Raw genomic sequence first — 23,121 nt, forward strand, 5'->3', positions numbered from 1 at the left:
CCAGCACTTAAAGCTTGCTTTCTGCTTGCTTAAATTAACATGGATTGGGCAGGTTGTGGCTATGTACTGTTTTGCAGCTTCCAGTACCATCCGGCAGTATGTAAAGTTGGTTTTAAATGGATTTCCAAGGACATAATGGACTGATATTTTCATGTCCCCTGACTCCTAGCTATCCTCCTAATCTCATTAGACAAAAACAACACCTACATGTGGGACATAGGGAACTGTTTTCATTATTTAAGGAACAGAACACACCTGTGGCACATTTGGAAACAGAGTGTGTTTAGGAGGAATACATTATCAGTGGGCGTGTGAGAGGCTGGCATCAATCATGGCCAATCAAATCAGCTCCTCTAATTCCCTTTAAAAGCTGTGCACTCCCTGCCATGAGGCACTGACAGTTTTATTATAGAGAGTCCAGGCCGCCGCCTTCTTCTTAGAGGAATAGAAGGTGGTCTGGACTGGATATTCTTGTCTTGGAGGTGCAGAGTTTAAAGGCAACAAATGTATACCTTAAATATGAATATATGGCACCGTAAATATGCCGCCAAGAGCAGATGATGTGTCTTGGAATAATATTGAATGTCTGGTCGTCATAGCCCCAGTCATTTGAAACCATTATTCAGTTTTGATTTGCATTATGAATGTGTCCACTTCAACCAAAGGATTATAGCATCCTCTGTAGAGAAACAGCTGCTCTTGTGCTCATGAAATCTGTTCAAAACACACAGTGTACCACATAAATTATGTAATTAAGCTAAAAACATGGCTGTTTTCAGTTAATGAACGGCTGACATTTTAATGATGCTACTGATTTGGAATAAAACCTTTGATTCCATTTAATTTCCTAAAGACATCACGCAGGAAATATTTAATTATTGAGTAGAAAATAGCTTTCAGTTCACAGAAACTGCAGTCTCATGTGATAAAAACCTATTGGACTAGAGTAAAGTCTCTTGCGGTTATGGAATTGAATGTGCACGAATACGCCCACTGTAATGGAAACATAATGTTGTATATATGGTACATTTTGATAATGTCATCTAAAATCAGAGATTTGGTTTGAGTTAACTTGCTCACCATGAAGTCTAATTGGCAAGCATTTTGAACAAGTCACAGAACATGCATGTAATGAATGCTTGTAGCCTCTTAAGTAACCGATATTCAATACTGCCTATTAGACTAAAAGACTGCCTAATCCTTGGCACTTGTGAGGATGAAAAACTAAAAGCATGAGGACTCTCTTGTATTTTGACCTGACAGAAGCAGACAGACATGATTCTCACTGCTGTCAGAGGTGAAAGGACTGTGGATGGAGATTACACTTCCTTTTGTCTGCTATAGATTTTAGCGATAAAAAGGGAAGAATAATTTTCCTGCCCACGGTCTGAACAAATTGCCCTCTCTGTTGATGCTACTCTTGCAAAGACTTAAACGTATAGGATCTTTCTATGGTAATGGTTCAGTTTTTTTTATCACTATATTTGAGAACTTGAACAATCTGCTGCCTCCTTGGGGGGGATGCTGTGATATTCAAGTGTCTCAATTGTGAAAGCAGTCTCTCTTGCAACACTGTTCTATAATAGTCTTCTTCGCCTCTTTTGACTCTATTGGATTTTTCCCACATGTTAATAGTATAAGGGCTCTTGGGATTGATTATGAGTTGGTTCAAGATTACCTTTAAGAGAAGGATAGTCAAAGACCATATAGGAAATGAAAGGAAAATGTGCAAATTCAAACTAAGAGGCAATGACAGCAAGCTTGCTATCAAATTCACCACACCATAGACTATATTATATTGTTGAGCCTTTTCGTTACAGCTACACAAAGGCTGTAAGGTCCAGGAGACACTACATCAAAACAGATCATGCTCTGCCACTGGAGAAAAAAAGTAACATGACAGAGACAATGAATATCACCTTAAAGAAAATACTCACATCCTTTTTTCTTAACATTTCTCTAACAAATTCTCTTTCATTATACAAGGGAAATTAAATCTTATTCTTTAATGTGTTGTTATGTATTGATTATCATATTGATCTAAAACTTTTTTTTTTTTAAAATTGACTCAATCTGCATGTTCTGGTTACCTTTTCAGTGATGCGTCCACATCTTTTCTCTGAAATTTACATTGCATGTGTTGTGTATTGTTGCTTGTACTGTTGGAGTGTAGCTGGATGACAGTGACACATATTGAAAGGTTATTGGTTGATAGAAATATAACAAGCAGAGAAGGAGAGAATCAGGGATTGAGACACACAATGTTTTAAACTATTTCTGCGAGAGTTTATGTTTATTAATGTTTATGTGTGTGTGTGTGTGTGTGTGTGTGTGTGTGTGTGTAGGTATGCACTGTACATGGACTCACCTACCACAGATACAGTTGGCTGATTCTGCATTCTAAATAGGTGTTTGCACATGAGCGACTTTAGACCTTGGTTCATCATAGAATTGTTCTTTAAGTAGAACATTACTCCCATTACAGCATCTACCAAGGATGATTAAATTGATGATATTGTTATGTGCTTGTTATGATGTTATTGTGATGTCTTGCCATAGCTTAAACATTGTTCAGCAAAGGCAAATGAAGGCAACAGAAGTCACTTCACAAGACACTATATGAAACACGTAGTTGTCATGAACATGAACAGAATGCAAATCTGCACTATTATTCCCCTGTTCTTATATTAATATTTCCCTTATACACTAACCACATTGTACATGACAGTAATTTCTTTTGTGATTGCATTGGAGAGTAAATTTAAATCTAACAAATAAGAGCAAACTCAACAAACTGTCAAATGTACACAAGGAAGCTGTCATATTCATTATAACATCTGAAAATGCGTCTGTGTGCTTACAAAACGAAGCAATTATTTTTAGACATCTTTTCATCCATTCTAATTGACAAAAACAGATTGATCTGAAAAAAGGAATGCAAGCACATCTTAGCAGCCTTTTTGAAATGCTGAGTGTTTTTGTATGAAACCCTTATATTCAGCAATAACACTGTATTTACAGCAATGATGGAGCTTTAATTTAAAGGGTTGCTGACCCCACCATAAATGAGGATCTCTCAAATTACAAATTACAAATGCATTAATGGGTTGCCATTATGGAGAGATGGATGAAGTGCAACAAGCAACGGGGGCTACAAGAGGATGAGAATGAGGCAAAGTCATAAAAAAAACCCAAAATACAGTTCAATATGGCACAGTATGAGAGAGACACAAAGAGAGAGAATCTGAAGCTAAGAGGAGTCAGGCCACCAGATGGTCTAATGACCACAGGAAATATTACAGCTGGCAACCGCACACCAACATTAATGACACCAGTCATTTAAGAGCCCTGAAAAGAGCCACTGTGTGTATGTGTGTAAGTCTTTCTAAGGGTGTATGTGTGTGGCACGTTTAACTGTACATGCAAGGTCAAGAGGTTCTCCTAATTATTGTGTAATTACCAAAAGGCAAAGTCTGGAGACATTTTGACTTTTCATTGTGTGATGAAGAAGGCTGTGGGTTAGGGTTTGGGCAAGGCACTATATGCAAACTTTGTGGGTAAATTTTGGGCATACATTTGAATGTCAGTTAAGATTCCTCCATACTGTTGTCAAAGAGAAATAAGAGTTAGTCACAGATTGTCAAAATTTCAAAGATTTTTTTTTATTTTTATGTCCTGGTCACACCAGCATATAAAATCAGTTCCTTCTAATGGAATCGCCACGATTAGTCTGCACAAATTTATTGTGTCAAGTTCAACTTTGGAAAAATTTTGCCCGCAAATTTGTTTTCGATTTTCGTTTTTAATGGCTTACGGGCTAGTGATACATCCCCTCAGGGTAGTGTATTGGTTACCTCAGGTACAATCTTAACCATAACTGTTAAAAATGTTATGTTTTTGTTTGTTTGTTTGTTTTCTGTTAAACAGGAATAACAAAACATAAACAATATCTTATCTCATTTTATATTTGTAAGACACAAGTGTAAAAAAATACACCACATATAATTTCATACCTTCATTTTATATGTACTTCAACATCTTTCATCCAGGTTCATTTCTTTCTGTTGCTCCGTCTTACTGCTATGTTGTTCTTGGACAGTACAAACAACAAATGAACTGCATTTATTTAAGAAGTGTGTTGCTTCTCTTCCTCCTTCCTCCGTCTCTGTTTGAATCTCTCTCTCGCCTCTCTGTCTTTCCCTCCTTCATTCCCTCCTGCCTCTCTTATCTCCCTCATGGGTCTATATGAAATATTCTGACCAGGCTCCTACAGTGAACACATAATTAGAAACCACTGAACCGTGACTCCGACATGGGGGCTTTTCTCCTATCTGTTTGGGGAAGGGGGGCTGAAGAAGAGGAGGTGGGGGTAAAACATCTTCATGGTCAGAATACTACACCAGCCTGAAATGGTGGTGTCCTACAATACATTTAGATAGATAAGAGGAGAAAGAGAAGGAGAGAGGAGAGCGGGTGGATGCGGCAGAATGGATAAATGGATTGATAGATGGGACATGGAGAAGCGAGAGAGGAGGATGTGTGGCGTCGACAGTGAGATGGAAAGCGAGAGTTATGGCTGCTCTCCATTCGCTCTGTTTTCCACAAGCAAGGGTTGACAGTGGTAGGGTTCATTGTTTGGCTTTCATCGCCATTAATTATCCAACTTCACCAAGCAACACAGGGATTTTACAATAACAAGCTAGTGTGAAAACAGCAAAATAAAAATTAGAGTACCAGCTGATGATATTGGCCGCACAACAATTAAAAAATAGCTTTTTTTGGTGTTAAAACATCAAGGTATCGTTGTGGCCAGCTCTGGCTTCTTATAAAATGATAATTCTTCCATTATGCTCTCACCTTTGGCCAAGTTCTAAAGCAGTAAAAACTCTGGCTTTGAGCCTGATGGGCCGAAATATCACTAAACCATATTCATTACAGACAGGGTATTAGATAGAGTATTATTAAATGAAATTGATGGAGATTGAGATGGAAACCATAAGAGCTATACACTTAATGAGAAATAAACGTCACACATTACAAAGTCTTCCATTAGCTAAAGTAGAAAAAAGCACGTCTGTGTCATAAATAATTTCTAGCAAAATTCAGAAATACCATTGGATGTGGGGCAACTAGAAATGTATAAAAGTTTATTGACATATACGGTACCAGTCAAAAGTTTAGATGCACCTTCCTATTCGCTTGAATGAGAAAGTCTATCCAAACCTTTGACTGGTACTGTATGTATATATTTTTTGTTCAGTCTATAAAATGTCAGAAAATAATGAAAAATGCCCATCAAAATTTCCCAGAGTTCAGGATGACAACTTCAAATTGTTCAAAAAAGGTTGTTTGACCAACTGATCAAAAGAATGAAAAAATGGAAATGTATTGATTTTAAAAGGATATTAAGCAGTAAATCCTCACATTTGAGATGAAACCAGCAAACATTTGGTACTTTTGCTTTATAAATGACTTGAATTACAAATTGATTATCAAAAATAATTATCGATTCTTCTTCTGTCATTCAGGTAATCAACTATTTGTTTCAGCACTCATTTATTGATATATTACAATGCTATAGTTTCATTTTTACATTTGCTGCTCCATTGTGATACCATTTGGTGAGTTCTCCTTGTAACACAGCTGCAATATAATATTGTATAATGACTCAAATTTCTTTCATCATGTCATTGTGACTCCTCCACTTTACTTTGACCACCAGGCAGTCTGTAAAGCAGAGGTAGAGCGCATCATCCACTAACCAGAGGGTCGGTGGTTCAATCCCCGGTTCCTCCAGTCCCATGTGTCCTTGGGCAAGATACTGAACCCCAAATTGCTCCTGAACCCCTCATTGCTCCTGAATTGCGCGTCATTGGGAACTATTCGGTGTGTGAGTGTATGTGTGAATGGATGAGTGAGCATTAGAAACATTTTAAAGCGCTACATTGCTCCTGATGAGCAGGTCGGCACCTTGGATGGCAGCCTCTGCCATCAGTGTATGAATGGGTGAATGTTGGCAGGTGCAGTCCATTTACCATTTACCTATGACATCATTTATTGACTTCTCCCAAAAATTGGCTGTATAGAGCAATTTAACGATGCCATTATGACACATTTATCTTACTTCGGTTGTCTCACAGTGTGCTGTGACATCAGACAATGACTCGGCTTGCTGTGCTCATGTATGGCAGTATTAAGATGTCATAGTGTAACAATTATCTGGTGTTGGTCATGTACAGCTGTATAATGAAGTCATAGCGTGACCTATGCTTTACATTAGCCACACAAAGCTGTAATGTGACGCCAGGGTAACAGTTTTACTTAAAGTAGCCTACTGCTCTTTGAGATGTCACAGTGTAACTTTCTTTAGTAAGTCTGTGTGTGTGTGTGTGTGTGTGTGTACACCTCTAATAGGTGGTCATTGTGTGACTTTTACCTGACTTTGTCCCTGTATAGCTTTATTATGTTGTCATGGTGTGGATAGCTAGTTATGGTTTGTGCTGACGGCTTATTGCTGTATTAGAAAAGGACAGAGGAGCCTTTGGGACAGTTTTCATCACCACATGTCCTTGGAACACACAGACGTTCACACATTGTCACACATGATGCTGCACAGACACGAACAGACACACGCGCACTGTCACGTACACAGATGAGGACATATGCACAGCTATATTCTCAGACACACATACATGTGACATACCCGCATGCGCCCTATTTTTTATTAGCCCTCCCTTTAGGCTATAGCAGGAAATGAATGTCCAGCAGCTAAGGCTGTTAATTAACATTTATGGCTTTAGATGACCGTTGAATCGTTAGACTGGCTCTCACAGCCTTCACGTCAAAGCAACCAGAGTATAAAAATCCAATCTCTGTCCCTGACTTGCTGCCAAAGTAATGATGGTGGATCATGATGTTGATTTGTTTTATAATATGAATCTAAACAGCGCTGATCCCCTCTGGGGGTACAGTATTTGTTTGTCCCCTTGGACAATATGTGTTTGTGGGTATGTTTGTATAAAGGGATGTGGAGTCGAGACAGTGGGTGCAGAAAATCCTACTGTATATGCTAATGGTATTTAGGATTTCATATGGGTCTATTTGTGTGGTCAGTTGTTTCCCATGTTTATGATCATCAAGATGTCTTCACATCTATTTACAATACAGAAAAAAACATGTTACGATTGACACTCATGTCAGTATTACTTCATAAAACTAATATGCAAAGCAAATAAAAATATGAAAATCCAAACTATTAAATGATCAACATCATATTTTTTTCTAGCAGCTGATCATAAAGCTGGCACAGGACAACATGTTTGCTTTGCAGCATAAAAATGACATTTGATTTGAGTAGTTTGCCTTTTCCAGTGTATCTTATGTCCATCATACAGTACATAATGCCTCAATACTGTCATATGATACAAAATGTTTAATTTCTGTCACTAGCTTTTTTTTTCAATTCTTTGATTCATATATTCTCGCTCTTTTTCTCATTTATGCCTCTCACCTTTACATTTCCTAATTTCTCTCAGCCCATTTTATTCCACAATGCACAAAATCTATACTTCTACCACCCCCTACTTCCCAGCCTCCCACCACTGAAACATCGATTACATACAAGCTGTGATTAGAGACAGTGTGCAACCAACATTTATAACCTGGACCAAGACTTCGCAGTAAGGAGCGGACAAAACCATCGCCTCGATCAGTGTTCATCTACACGACATCTTACACATACATACATGTAGATACGGTGACGTACATACAGTAAACAAGTACAGTCCATTGACTTCCTGAGTGGACCACAAATCAGATAATCTGATAAAACTGGAGAAAAATAGATATTAGTTGGGTTCACATTGTCCACTCATTCAAAAAAATGTTCTTACTGTGTATGAATTTCCCTTGAAGTATAGATGGCACTGAACATCTTGTTCATAAGTTTTGTTTCAACCATCATAATATATAAACCAAAGTTTTAAAAAACAATTTCAACCCCTGCTCCATTTCAGTTCCTCTCCTCCTCCTCTGCACAAGTGAACATCCCTATCACATATACAGTATACACACATAAAAGCACAAAACCACAGACAGCCACACACAGACATCTGACTCAATTCCAATCACAGCCTCAAACACCTGTCTGCCAATCTTCCAATAGTGTTTTGTCCATGTCTGCTTTTCCCTGGCCAAAGGAAACTGTGTGTGCGAGCTGTGTGTTTGTTCACATGTCAGGTTGTGTATACGTGTGCGTGTGAGCAGTCTGACGGCCGCAGATAAGGTGGCAGTTATCTTATCGGGCTGAGCCAACCTACCCTAAACCCTCACAAACCTCAGGTGTCACAGCGCTCTAGCTTTTCCCCAAGCATCCCCTCATTTTCATGTCAATTTCACACCATTTTGCTGTCTTTCAGTCTCTGCCCTCCCTCCCCTCTGTCTCTATCCCTCGATTTGCTCCCTCCCTCCTTTTGATAGGCATTTAAGCCCATTTTAGTCCAGTTTTGCTCTTCTGTTTCTCCCTTCATCCCTGCCTTTTTTCCTCCCTCTAACCCTTTTGATCTTTCTTGGTTGCCATCCACTTGGCCCTGCCATCAATCTCTCCCATCTTTGGCCAACTTTGACAGTGCTTGCTATCCTTCTTATTCCCACTTTGCCTGCATCTTACTCCTTTTTTTTCTCATATCCTCTCCCTTTCTCACTCTTTCATCTTTATTTCTTGTTATCGTTGACCTCTCCCACAGTCCTACATGGTCCAAGAGAGGTGACAATTTCCTGTTATGTTGCCAGACCACCTCACTCATCCTCAGTGTCTTTCTCACTTCCTCCCATACACTTTCTAATCCCCACACCTTCATCCAGTTATTTATTCATAGCCCAACAGAGATGACAGTCTTTTTATCAATCTGTCAGTCAATTTGCCTTTTTTTTCCTCTGCTCACCTTCTCACCATCTCTGTATCTCTTCTATTCCCGTCTCCTCTATTGCCTAGAGAGGGTGTCAATTTTTAACCTGTCAAGCTGTCTAGCCGTCATTCCTCTCCCTCTAGCCTTGTAAGGCCATCTTGAATCATATGAGCTCAGTTTTTGGTAGGAAATAGTCTAGAAATGATTCACTGACAATCAAATGAGCTGAAAACTGAACCAAACTGTGAATTGCGGGGAGCGTCTTAGATAACAGCAACAAACAGTGCCTTATTTAGTTGGGTATTGATTCACATCTTTCAAATGTCAACTTTTAAGAACAAGTACTAATGATGCAATATAGCCTTTTCCGACCTTTATTACAACTTATATTGGAGATGTCTGACGTTTCTAGAACTACTGTTTTCCATTTTGAAAACAGTAGCAAAACTACCCAGCCAGTGGTGCATTATCCTTGAGTCAGGTGTAAAACAGGTTCATGTTGATTTTGTGTATGCTCATTAATAACTTCTGACAGGTCAGAAAAGGTCTTTTTACCCTCTCCAGACCACAATGTGCAAAGCCACGCCTTGGTTGGCTTTGCAAAACTACCCTCCTCATTCTTTTTCCTTCACAAAGAATGTTGCAAAAGTATGATTTTTATTAAGTTTGCATTGGTATTTTGCAGACTGAGTTTCATTGTTTTGCAAATGACCAGTCAAGTATAAAATAGTTTTTCAATTTAAAGTTTTCAGCTCAGGTTCGTCATGTTTGGTGCTTTCAAAATTGGCCATTTACCCTTCTCTCTTTGTAACTTCTTGGCAATCAAAGCATTTTAACTCCCTTTCTCCATCCCTCCCAATGACTTTCATTCCAAACCAAACAGCCTTTGTCAACTCTTCCACCTTGCACCATTTCCCACATTGAAGACGGAACAATAATTAGCTCCTCCAAGTACACCTCCCTTCATCCTCTATCTTCATCTCTCACCAAATATGACCATCTTTATCAATCTGTCAAGCTGCCCTCCCTCTTTCACATATCCAATTCATTTTTACCTTATATTACTCCTCCCTTTCCTCCCGCTGCCCTCGCACTCCCATCACAAACCGAGTTGAACAGTTGTTATCAATCTACCAGAGGAGAGAGAACACAATTTTTTTTTTTTTTCCGGCCTCATTTTTCCTTTTTTTTATTCCTTCTTTTCTTTTCTCAATCTTCCACCCTCCCTCCTGCTTTGACTACATTTACATCTCATAGAGCAGAGGTGGATGGATGCAATGATGAGAGGAGTGAGTATCTCCTGAACATCCCTCAGGGGGTTCATTCTCCTCTCTTTGTCCTTCTCACTGGCTCTAGGGTTCATTATTTTTCTCTCTTTGCTATTCTGTGTTTGTTTCTCGCTTAGCTTTCAAGATGAAACTGTTTTTTTATCGCTTTTGACATTTTGCAACTAGTTTTCACCACTTGGTTTGCAGGCAAAAATAGCTTTTCGTCTCACTACACTGTTGTCACAAAAACGCAGCTAATGTAGAACGTTGCTTGCTGAGCTGTTGCTGTTGGCTTGCTACATCCTCATGAGGAATTGTTAAGGATTTAATAATGAGCTACTGACAGGAACCACCTGGCAAGTGGTTGTCTGACACATTATGCACATGACAGTTCTTCTCCTGTGTCTCCACTTCCTTTATCTCCTCCTTTGTCTTCTTCTTATTTTGATTGATATGCCCTATGTAGTCCTGAGACACTGTATCGCCACAAATTGAATTGTTTAAAACATATTGATTGATTGCTTGCACTCAGTTGGTCCCCATACTGTGCTTTTTAACTGGCACCTATGAGTTTTTGAGGTGACTCTATGTACTATATTTTACATCTAGCACTCTTTCCATATTGTGTTTTATCATTATCTTCCTTGTTGGGTCATTACACAGTTTTGAAACGTCTTATTCACTTGTAAACTGTGCAGCAGTGAATCATAAAATAACAAAAGTTATGCCATACAGTTTGAGAAAGAAAAGTTACAACTACTGGTGAATAATAAGCTTTATTTCAATTTTGTGAAAAACAAGCTGGTGTTGTATTTTCTAAATGGTGGATATCTCATGTTTAAGGGTCTGATTTATGCACAATTCGGTTCATGATTCTGATAAGAAATGTAGCATTTCAGGGCGAACTGTAATATACCTTGAATATATTCCAGTAATAAGCAGCGGCAGCTCACTTGACATTCACATTTTTCTCCTGACTTTCTAAGCATAAGAATAGCTTCCTGATTCTATTTCTGATCTGTCGAAGGCTGACATTAAATGAACTCTTTAAGAGTCAGGGATGAAGTTTGGTGGTTTAAGCTTTGCTTTACTCCGAAAGATTTTTTTTATGAACACATTTTAATGTCATTTTCTGCTATGAATTCCTAGTAGGGAGCAAATACTGGTTCATGAAAGCCAGCAAGTGGTGACATCTTTGACTTACTTTTGAATATAGACAGTAATCTTAGTGAGAATCTGATGATATTAAACTATGTGTTTAGCAGCTTACATCAAAAATTCACCTCTTCCTGTCATAGTATTTTCTAATTTTGCTTTTTATTATAATTTAAACAGTGTCTCAACTCAAGATTTGATTGTTTTAATGTCACTTAATTGTGAACAAGGGTGTATTTTGGGAATCATAAATAAATTACAAGTAACAGCCTTAGGTTTTTTTGTGCTAGTGTGAAATTAAAGGTTGTTTCTCATTATATTTGCCCTGTAAGAAGTTCAAATCAGATCTTTCCACCATGAAACACAGCGCTTTCAAATCTCGTTCTATCATGGAGCTCACCATCTCAAACATGACTACTGTATCATGTTTGAGACTGACAGGTGATTAGAAGAGGCCTTGACCAATTGTTGACCCCCACCTGGCTGACTTCTTTACCGAAGGTCATTCTGGGCAGGATCTTTACAGCCGCTTGGTTCTGTCACTGTGTCTGTCTCTTTATGTGAGGGAACAAGCATCCAGAGACAAGTCACACCCTTTTTATTTACATAAACTTTAAAATACATAAAAAAAACTAAACCACCCTAACTTATCTGTAAATCTGCTGAGGTACAAGGCAGAAATTGAGCTACAGGCATGAACACTGAGCACACTGAGACGATACAGAGACAAAAGGAGGAAACAATTATAATTGCTTGGCAAAAACAAAAAAGGGTGGAGGGGAACATACATTGTGTCATACTGAAATAAAGGGATCAAATTTCAAATCAAAACATTTTTCTCTTTATGCATTTTTGAAAGTGACTGTGTTTTTTGATGCTGTGTGTCAAATGCAAGTTAAAATGCAACCACTCAAAACTTTCAGGGTATGTATTATCTAACCAGTAACTACCACTACTGTCCTTTCCCTTGAGGTACATGGGAGGTACATTGCACATGCATGAAAGTGTTGCAAAATGTTACTTTAAAGTTCTGTCATTTCACCTCACTGCCAGCTCATATCTTGTTTGACAATGTTGAGGACTGATGCTATTCTGTCTGTTCTGGTCCTCACGTGTTCTTTTAATGAAGCGATAGGACAAGATCTTGTTAGATCTTGTGTTTGTCAGTTCACAAAGTCTGACTCACTATCTCTCCCTGACTCAGTATTTTATAATACATTGATCAAGAAATGTGTAATCGGGGTGTTGTCGTCTTCTCATTGGTTGACGGCGTCCTGCTTCTCCTTTTCGTGGTATCTGACTCCATATCTTCGGCCACGCCTCTAGGTGATCTGAAACTTCAACCATCAAGAGACAAACTGCTTTGCGCAATCTATGGATCAACATCACCTGTCTTTTAGAGTGCACAGCTTAAGACCTTTAGGCTATACGTGGCATTGTTTTTCACAGTTGAATGGGTGCACCCCACTCTCACGCCTCCTGTTTTGTTAGCTGAAAGTGAAAGTTGAAGTTAAGATGACCTATTACTAAATTCTTGGGACATGTGAAGTTTCTCATGTCCAGTACTTTTCCACTTTACAGTCCACAATGTTCAAATACAGTATAATAAGCTTTCTTTCACACAGTATAAAAAATGAATCTAACATCTAAAACACCTCTATTAAAGATAAGCTTATAAAATCTCTTTGCTAAAAAGCAAATCAAGGACTTTATTTGTTGCAATTATGTTTTAGCAAAAGCATCAATCATAAAAAGAAAATATCCTTCAACAACTTACTTATAGTCAGGTCAGTCATGGCACAGGTTTTAAGACTGTAAGCAAAGGAAACCCCTTAATGTATGCAAAGCACATGTGGCTATAAACATAAAATCAGCACATTATATATTCATGTTTATGGTGCTTTTACATGAAAAACTAAATAGTATCCCTTTTAAGAAGCTATACGAGCTTCTTTGCTGGCTGCATAAAAATTTTTCTCCCCATTTATCTGTCTATCCCATTTCTGTTCATGGCAGTGTACAGCTGAGAACCCTTCTCACTCCCTCGTTTTTTTATGTAGTGGGATATGGCTGTACTAAACCATCTCTGTCTGTTTCCCTCTCGCTCTGTCTCTGTTTTCATTACATTACACTATGGCAGAGAGACCCCCACCCATCACATTAGAATAGGCAGAGAGAACAGGATCCAAGATAAAGCATCTGCTGCAGTGATGTCAGATGACAGTTATGAAGCAGATTATGAGGCTTATAGTCTGAACTCTCTGCCTCCAGTTTGCTCTCTTAACCTCTGACATCTTAACTACGCAATCAACCATGTGTGTTTTCTTCAGGGCCACATTTGCTTTTTGTTATTTTATTTCACATTTGTTATCAATTTTCTGTTTTAAATTGTCCACACTAAATCATGGAAAGCAGCGTTCAAGGTGGGACCTGTGCAAAACATAGTGATCAACAGCTTTTTGCTTTTTTTACTCAAGATCATCCACTAAATGGGGTGATGGTGGGACTAACAACATACTGTCTTGGGACAAAGCAGTTATTGATTGAAACTTTAACACTTAAATATGTCATGTTAGCTAGATTCCTATCTTGTCTTCTCCCTGCTGTCTGAGCACTTTTTGAAAACAACAACAATAACAAAAGAAGTCAAAACTTTCTTACTTCCATTAGGTTCATGCTGTGCTGTGGTGCCTGTAATTAACTTAACGTAATTAATCAACTTTGGTTCTTGAGACGTGTATTAACCCAAATATACACAGACATGTCAACCTTTTTATCTGGACCGCAACAGCAGGGCCAGCCTTACGACCACATATGTCCATCACTGAGTCACTGACTGACTGACTGACTGACTGACTGACTGATGAAGTTACACCATTGGTTGGCTGAAGGCCGCCGAAGCTAAGTATCCCAGAATGTATTTCACACCAAGTGACAGTAATGGTGGAGATTAAGCTGTTGTAATTTTCACAGTTGGACTGTTAATATGTCACTTTACTAAGTTTTAATATTTTTTCAGGCAAGAAAGTAACGATTTAGATTCCCAATATGTGGTCAGTTTATCCAAAAAACACCTGTATGAGAAGAGAGGGTCTGTGCGCTGTCACCAGTATAACTTCCTGTTAATTTCTGCATGTTACATGCATCAAGTGTCTTTTCCAAAGAAGCTCTCCCGTGTTCATGGTAATAAAATAAAAGCAATATAACAAATACATTAACAAATGTAAATTTTACACACATGAAACACACTGTGTTTGGGTCATTTACACTCAGCATTAATGATTAACTTGATAGTTACTGGATTAAAACTATTTTTCGGGTTGTGGGTAAGTGCAGTGTATTTCAAGCATTTTTAATGTTTTTCTCACAGCACCCTGAGTTACAACTATTGTATGAAAAGTGCTTTACAAATAAATAAACGTAAACTTGCATTAAAACAAACATCTTAAAAATGCTGCAACGTCCATGTCTGATGGTAACCAGGCAACGTACAAATTAAAAGCCCTCCAGCGTTTCATACACGGTCCAGCCATATACTAGGTTTTGACGTAGTCTTGTTTCAGTGGGCTTAAATTGTGTCTCTCTATGCTCTTTTAGCCTTCATCTTCTTAACCTGATCCCCTTGCTTGCTATTAATAGCTCTGGCTTTAACAGAACATGCAGGGAAACAGAGCAGAAGAGGAGAATTGGGGGACTGTTGGCTGGATTCACATTGGATTTTGTGCAGTGTGCAGTTCAGTGGCTCCTAGGACTCCTTTTAGCTCATTGATTTATAGTAGTAACACTGCTAGAGTAACCTTTTAATTTCTGTCTGTATTTTTAGTTTGTGCAAGGTTGCTCACCTTTGACTGCCCTAGATCCTAGAAGTAAATGTAAAAATGTTTGAGAGAAAAATAATCTTGCAGGTAGATTTCTGCATGGAACTAGAAACATTTTTAACAGGCCCTAATCAAGGTATATGAGGTCACATGAGGATAATGCTATAGCATGTTTTGTCCTCCGGGTTGAATAAATTAATAAGAGATGATGTGTCATGTTTCAGGGAAGTGAGGAATACAATTTGACCTCATTCCTAGAAGCTTGTTGGACTAACAGAAACAAATGAATAAATTCAGTCCAAGCTTTTGGCTGGTGGCTGCTGTGAATCCCCCATTTTGCTGTAATCCTTTATCCCTGAAATAAAAACACAATACAGTGAAGACAGCTGTTCAGCTGAAGACAGTGCATTATGTACGGCCAGTAGACATGGCAAACTGTCATGTTTCTGTCACTGTTACTGAACAAGCCTGATAACAAAAACAGTAGGATGTAGTCATTTTTCTCTAATTAGCATTTAGTTTCAGTACATGTCCATATTTCAAAATCGATTGAAGACCAGTGCATTGCGAATTAAAGGCCATCCGGGTTGTCTGGTTTAGCATTAATTGATCCAAGACTAAAAAAGTTGGATATGCTGGCTTTGAGCCAAACATGGCGTAACGTGGCACATTCGACAACATTACAAACAATTCTCCTAGCCCCGGTTTCTAATGGGATATGAGCATAGATCGACGTATTGGAAATCAGCAAAACAATACATTTTGAATGTCTGACTCATGCAGTGAATGTGTAATCTTGACGGTAAGCCCAATATTTTGATGTTACTCACTTCTTAACTGTAGCATGTTTATCCCCTGAATCAGGGTGAACAGCAATGATTTTAAAACTTTGCCAGGATTTGTCTTCCCAATGGGAGTGAAAATCCACTCATGCTGCACTGATACAGTGCTATGATTGAATATTATTGAAAAGTAATGATAAGTATGGAGTTTGGATATCTGTGGCTATGGAACTGGGATGATCTGCCGTTATGGGGGTGTTGAACAGGCGCATGCTGAGTGTGTAATTATCTCTGAGAGTCTTTTCTCTCTGTTCCGTTCACATCTCGTCTATTTAAAACCCTCCCTCTCTGTAGTAGCTTCTGTATATTTAGTTCTGTTTTAGCAATTCTCTTTTGCTCTATTCTTTCTTTTCTTGCATAATCATGCTTTCGCTCTCAACATAAATAATTTTAGCGTGGCCAGCTAATACTGTCAGGCTCCCTATGTGGAGCTGCACAGTGGCCTGGGGGATTTGTTTTTTGCTGATATACTTGGTTTTGTTTTGTTTTTTTGTTTTTTTCCTTATTTATTTATTTTTTAGTGTTGTTATTTGTGTGTTCTTAGCTAGTGTGAAATCCTGTCTTGTCATCTGGAGAGTTCAAGAACTGCTTAATTGGAAAAGTACAGCTGGTGTCAAGGTCTGGAAGAAGGAGAAAACAAGAGAAAAATGCGAGCGTCGGTGTGTGTGGGGAGGCGCATCCAGTGTAAGGGAAAGAGACAAAATGAGGAAGGGAGACTGAGAAAAGGAGAGAGGCAGATAGAAGAGGAACAGCCAAGAAGAGGGAGAGTGAGAGAGATGGAGAGAAAGTGTGTACTTGTCTAAGAGGTGATGTTTCACATGATAGCACGTTCTGCAATGTTGCAGCTCGGCAGCATCAGCAAATCTCCCCCGCCTTCAGCTTTATTATTTTTTTACTCCTTCAGCCAGCTAGGCAGGCAGGCAGGCAGGCAGGCAGATATGTTTCTGAAAATAAATAAATAGCCTTTCAGCTACTGATGCCTCTAGAGAAACTGAGATGGCAGGGTCCGAAATTAACACCCGCCATGTGCCAAATGCGGGTAGATTTTCCGTTTGGTGAGTAAATCTCGGAAGGCTATCTGCCACACTGGCGGGTAAATGTTTGTACCAAAATAGTCGTGTAATAAAATATCTGCTATGATGGCTCGGAGGAAATGACTCATGTTTGTCCCTATACAGTGTAGACACGTGCACCATATGTTTTTTTTTTTACGCGCGTCTAAATAGTGCTGCAAAACTGTAGGAGCGCTTGAGACAGTCTGAGGTGAACAAGTGCCAGCCACAGACCGTCTGGAGTGCTTCTAGTTTTGTGGCACTATTTACTGTCACTTGCCGCCGATCTGCTGCTAGCTACCGTTAAAAAGGCAATTTATTATTTTGGCCGGTAAAAAATATGCTTGGCTGGTGGATTTTTTTTTCATATACCAATCCCCTTGGCAGGTGAGTCAGAAAGTTAATTTCAGACACTGTGAGATGTGGGCTGCCTTGACTCAACATAAAAACAGCAACAAAATAGAAAAGCAGAACGTCCTCTAGCTGTAATACTGAGGTCAGATTCATCCGTGGGAGAAAATGTAAGGAGACATGGCATCTGAAAACATTTTTTTATTTCAACTGAATGACCACAGAATGGGGCTAGAAGGCAAAATGGTACTGCTGAACTGCAATTCATGTTTTGTTTTTTGTTTTTTTTTTTCATATTGCAAAGTACACAAGTGAATCCTGGCCAAAAGAGGTTTACTGAGCAATTGATTGCTGTGATTTCAACAGGACATTAAGGGCATAACATGTACTTTCCTGTGATCTATATAAAGAAAAACTACTTATACACTTTTTGGCCTCATTGCTCTTGCTGTAGTTAATGTGTTGGGATGAGTTGTCTGCTGTTGCACTGATAATCGCTTGTAAGTCCAGGGTACATGTTTGTTTTCTCATCGGTTTGAAACCTTTAGAGGGCCAGTGATCCATTTTGGGTTCATCAAATCACTTTTTTTTTTAAAAGACAGAATCATTCTGTGAAGTTTTACATATAAACAAAGGTTTGAGTCTATTAAAATATCATCTTGTCAGCTCTTAAGCCTGAAACTATGTTGTACTCCTAGCCACTGTATTCTTCATTGGGATCCCTAGTAGCTTCCACAAAGTGATTGCTAGTCTTCCTTGGGTTCACACAACATGAACAACAATAACACAAACAATTTAAAATCACATTGATCAATAAACCAAAAAAAACCAAAACGCTAAACAAGCCAAATATAGAGATTTGAAAATAAATCAATTACCATCATTGTATGTAGTGATGAAACTCTCCAATCTTTTGCCCTTTGCAGCTAACATGGCTGTGTGTGGTGGGTTACAAGAAAGACTGTGCTCGTAGTCACATCTGAAATCTCAGTGTCTGTTGGCTCTCTGGTATTGATCAACAACCCTGTAAACCCCCCACGGATATATTACTGTCACTCGGAGGTGATGCAGTGTAGAGCGCTATCAGACGCTATCTTGTTAAGATCGAATTCTACTTTTGTGTTAAGTTACACTCAGCATGTCAAGTTTCTATTAAATTTCATCCTTTGCTCTCCAAGCTCAAAAGTCCAATTTCAGGGCTCATCCTACTTTATTCTATTGTACCTTTTTTCTATTTAATTCTCAGCTATTCTCCAGTAATGGAGTCTTTTTTTTTATGCTTTTTTTTATATTCGACACTAGACCACTTCATCAAGAGCATGACGTGGCTCTGGTAACAGCCGTTTTACAGCACAGCAGATTTGGCTGATGTGCGTGGCACGTTAAGTTACCGTGAAGTAGAGCTAGTGTGGTTTTTGTGTGTACGTGTGAGTGTGCGTAGCAGGCAGTGTGAGAAGCGTGTAATAGGCTCACCTGTCCCTGGCTGCAGACTGATGGGCAGGTGGAGAGAATGGAAACCAGATGGAAAGAGGTATCAAGTGAAGGAAGGGAAGGACTGATTACAGCGGGAAGTACTTCACTAGAATGTCTATAAGGTGCATACATTTAGATTTTGACCTTCAACATACTGCGCAATTAAATAATCAGCATTAAAGAATAAAAATAACAAGGATAGAGGGAGCGGGGGGGGGGGGGGGGGGGGGGGGGGGGGGGGAAGAAAATCTTCATCAAGGAGTATTGATCGAAGGAGAGCCTGGAGAAGTAGGAAAGGGAGGAAAATCCTGTGATATTTCAAACCAATTTATGACTTGCTAGGAGGCTCCTCAAATCTATGAAAGTTTTCGATACAGTTCATTTTCTAGCAGAATATTATCCCTTTCAACAACACCGATACTCAAATTCAAATCTCTGCAAGATTTGGTGAATGATTTTTCCATTACGTCGAAAAGATGAGGATGACATGACAGACGCTGTCCTCAATTTCAACAGAGGAGCTTTCTTTAGGATTTGTGACAAATATGCCAGACAGCTAAAAAGCATAGGAATAGTCACTTTGGCAAACCTAAAGTCACTTTTTGGACTTATTTGCTGAATAGTTCCCAGATAAGACTGTTATATTCTAAACTTTAATATCCTTCACATGCATTTCCTGTCAACGTGGTGACTAACTCTGGGTTGTTCTCGGCAGGGTGAAGAGGAGGATCACGCTGTCGTTTCGTCCCATCCAAGGTACGTTTAGTTCTTTTCTGTGAATACACTGTAGATATCTTTACGCTTTGCTTGAAACACACCGCAGCTCAACAGTTGTTCTACTTTTCTTTTCTTTTTTTTCATCTATTTTAATTTAGACTTTATTCGGTGCTTTTGTTGTTTGTGCTGTGTAAGTTTTACAAGCCAGGGGTCCGTGAAGCTCATTTCATTTTCCCAATAAATAGACAAATGTTGCTCTCGTTTGTTTTCCTGCTCAGCCATATGAGCAGTGCATCTGCATCATCTTGTACATTTGTATATCTGTATGAGATCAAATCAACGATGGGAGCCACGTGTGTGAACCGAAACATTGTGAACCTCTTTAGCATATGTGAGAGCGAGGCAAACTGTAAATGAGCATGAAGCTTTGGCCTCTTGAATCATTTGTAAGATTCCCCATAAACCGCTTTCAGTTGTTTTGTGTGGTTTCAGGAATCATGTTGAAAAATTCTTATATTATGATTCAACAAGCGAACCCAGCAACTTTCCTAAACCCCCCCCCCCCCACCTCCACCTCCCCCTCCCCCTGTTGAGAACCTTTGGCCTGCCAGCGTGGTGGCCTCTGCTTCTCTGTCAGTAGCATGTCTTCGGCTGTATCTGGTTGCCGTGGTGACATGTGTGTGTCAGCAGTAGGATGTGTGATGTGTGTGTGTGTGGCGGCGGCGGCGGCGGGCGTTGAAAGGACTCCATGAAGGCGGATAGAGTTCCTCTGTTCAGAAATGCCAGCAACACACACATGTCGACGGTCAGATACGGAAACTTCAGAAATGTGGGCATGCAGACGTTACACACCGTCACACAAACATGCACACACACACACACACGCACACACAGGAAATACGCAGACTGAGCGGACACACACGTAGACAGATATCCAGATTCCATGCAGGCCAGTAGCATGCACTCATACTGACAGCTCAGGAATATAAGGTTACATACAGGGAAGTCCATAACTGCCGCTATGCTTTGAACACTAATAGTATGTGTACACACTTTTATTCACTCACAGGAGGCTGGAGCTGAAGTTAAATTCCAATCATTTAAATTTAAAAAAGAAAAGTCCGCATCCTATTTTGACAGATTTATTTTTATACATGAATGACAGATGATATTTGCATATAGAATTAGCAAATGCAAATAGTTCCTCACTCAGCTGCAGCAGATAAATTGGGGGTTAAGGGCCTTGCTTAAGGGCAGCTCGTCTATAGTTGATGAGGGAGGGGAGAGCATTACTCATTTGCAGCCAGGGATTTGAACCGAGGACACAAGCCTGAAGGCGTTTTAGGCTACTGCTGACAACCAGGTGTAACGCAATGTAATTACTCCGTGATTCTGTTTTCACCGTAACTGTAATTGAGTTCAAGTTCAAGAATTTATTCCCCCGACTGGGACATTTAGCTCGAAGCAAGGCATATGTCATGTTGCATGATAACAATAAACAAAGTGCTGAGATTCAGACACACAAGACACGCTAAATGAATCGGGGACTCGGGAGAGTAGAAGGTCTGCTTGTCTGTTACAGGTAAGAAAGTTAATGGGATGGGAGATAAATCCTTTCTAAAGATTGTAGTTACTTAACTTTAAAGTCAGATCGCTCCAGTCATGATACATAAACCATTATATTCCCATCTGTTATGGAGGTGGTGACATATATAACTGTGCTGCAAAATAAATGTGAGGGTTGTATTGATTTTTAAAGGCATCAAGAAAGGTAAAGTGACTTACATTGACCTTTAAGTTTGGAGTTTTCTTGCATAGTTTCCTTGTGTAAAAGTACCACCCTATAAGCTTGAACATTGTTATTGTATCTACAATACATTTGATATTGTAGATATTTTTGGTTTATAAAGTTTACTTGTCAAACGGATGAATGTAATGCAAGTGAGATATATTTACTAGCTCAGGTAGGGATCGGGGGGGGGATCAGGTAGACGTTTCATCTTTCTCCACCGAGTTGCCATTGAAACATGTATAAATTGAATCTTTTAAAGGTCACAATTGCAGTTGTGGTATTATTATTCTAAGTTAATTCAGTGAGTGACAAGGGCATGCAAAGTTAATCTTTTTTTTTTTTTTTTCAAATCATAGGTGAGGGTCTAGTGAACAACACAATGGAGGTCATAACCATTTTTAAAAATGAAATGTCAAGTTCTCCTACACTCCCACACCTCTATAAATAATATGCTTTATGGGCTCACAGATATGTCCTGAAACACAGGAAACTGCATTGTGTTTCACTTGTTTTGATTAAAAAAATCATGAGGAAAAGATGAATATCTGACTAATTCACTTCAATTTGAATTGCACTATACTGCACAGTCAAGTTATATTGAGATTTTATTGATATGTTGATAGTACAATGGCAAAAAAATGTACTGGATTTCTTTTGTTACAGAGATAATATTGTAGATGATGTATACTCATTACTACATACACTCTTGATTGCATTAGCTCTTTCAGTGGAGTTTGGGTAAAATGACTAGTGCAACTGTAGTTTTAGTACACACCTTTAAAGAGTTGGTTTCTGCGTGAGGCTCTGCAGGATGGTGGGTTAGACAACTAGCTGTCAAAAAACTGCATAAAAGAATATGATTCATGCTCATTTTTCAACTGAATAGATTTTGAGTTTAGCCACAATGCTTAGTGGTTTCAACACAAACAAAACAAAACCGACCCTCCCTACTCTTATTGGATGGTAGAAGTCTGAGCAACTAACTGACATGACCGCTCCGCAATTTATTCCACTGTGTCATCTGCACTTGTACAAGCACTTGCATCTCCAGCCTGTGAGTGTGTCTGGGGTTGTCAGTAATGTGAGAGTGTGTTTTGATCCTCCGGTGTCGCCTTGTTTTCCTGAATCACCTTTACACGCACACACACAGTCAGTCTCCCCCACTCTCGCTCTCTCTCTCACAGCACACACACACACACATATACACACACACATAAGATTGACATTGATTCGTCCACAATGTACCCTGTACTTGCGCCAGGTTTGTTTGGCAAATGCAGTCGGTTGCAAATTGACTTTCAAATTGACTTTTACACTTTTGACAGTTGCTCTTCCTCTCGCGTGGATGTTTGCGTCACTCATTGTAGCTTCCACTGTTTCTCTCTCTTACTTTGGACAAGTGTGTGTGCGTGCGTGTCACCTAACAGCCTGTTCTGCCCTAATGGATTCACAATTAGCCGCGAGCTCGTCCAAGTTCACTAATTCAGGATGTGTTTTTGTTCCTTTTTAGAATATCTAATATTCATTCGTTTTGCCCACAGCAGCTGTTAACAGAGTTCATTAGTTATCAGCGGACACACAGAGATGTCGTTTAGTTGTTTTTTTGTTTGTTTTTAACACAACCCACTTTTGAGAGGAAATGAGAGGCAAAGGAGGCGACGGAGTATACTGCAAGTATTTGTAAGCAGAACATTATATATTAATTACTTAGATTTTTATCTCAGAATGATAGCTTCAACTTATTATT

General features: G+C 39.1%; 1 protein-coding gene across 3 annotated transcripts in view; it reads left to right on the forward strand.

The window, feature by feature from the left end:
• cntfr (ciliary neurotrophic factor receptor) overlaps positions 1–23,121 on the forward strand; it is a 246,684-nt gene that overhangs the window by 37,080 nt on the left and 186,483 nt on the right. For 2 of the 3 annotated variants that reach the window (XM_042395799.1, XM_042395797.1), the window contains exon 2: positions 19,581–19,621. The gene's annotated coding sequence lies outside the window, so the exon portion shown is untranslated. Of the gene's footprint in view, positions 1–18,969; positions 18,988–19,580; positions 19,622–23,121 lie in introns of those variants that run through there. The other variant, XM_042395798.1, reaches the window with a different exon arrangement.

The sequence above is a fragment of the Thunnus maccoyii genome, chromosome 19, assembly GCF_910596095.1.
Source record: "Thunnus maccoyii chromosome 19, fThuMac1.1, whole genome shotgun sequence".
NCBI classification, from domain to species: domain Eukaryota; kingdom Metazoa; phylum Chordata; class Actinopteri; order Scombriformes; family Scombridae; genus Thunnus; species Thunnus maccoyii.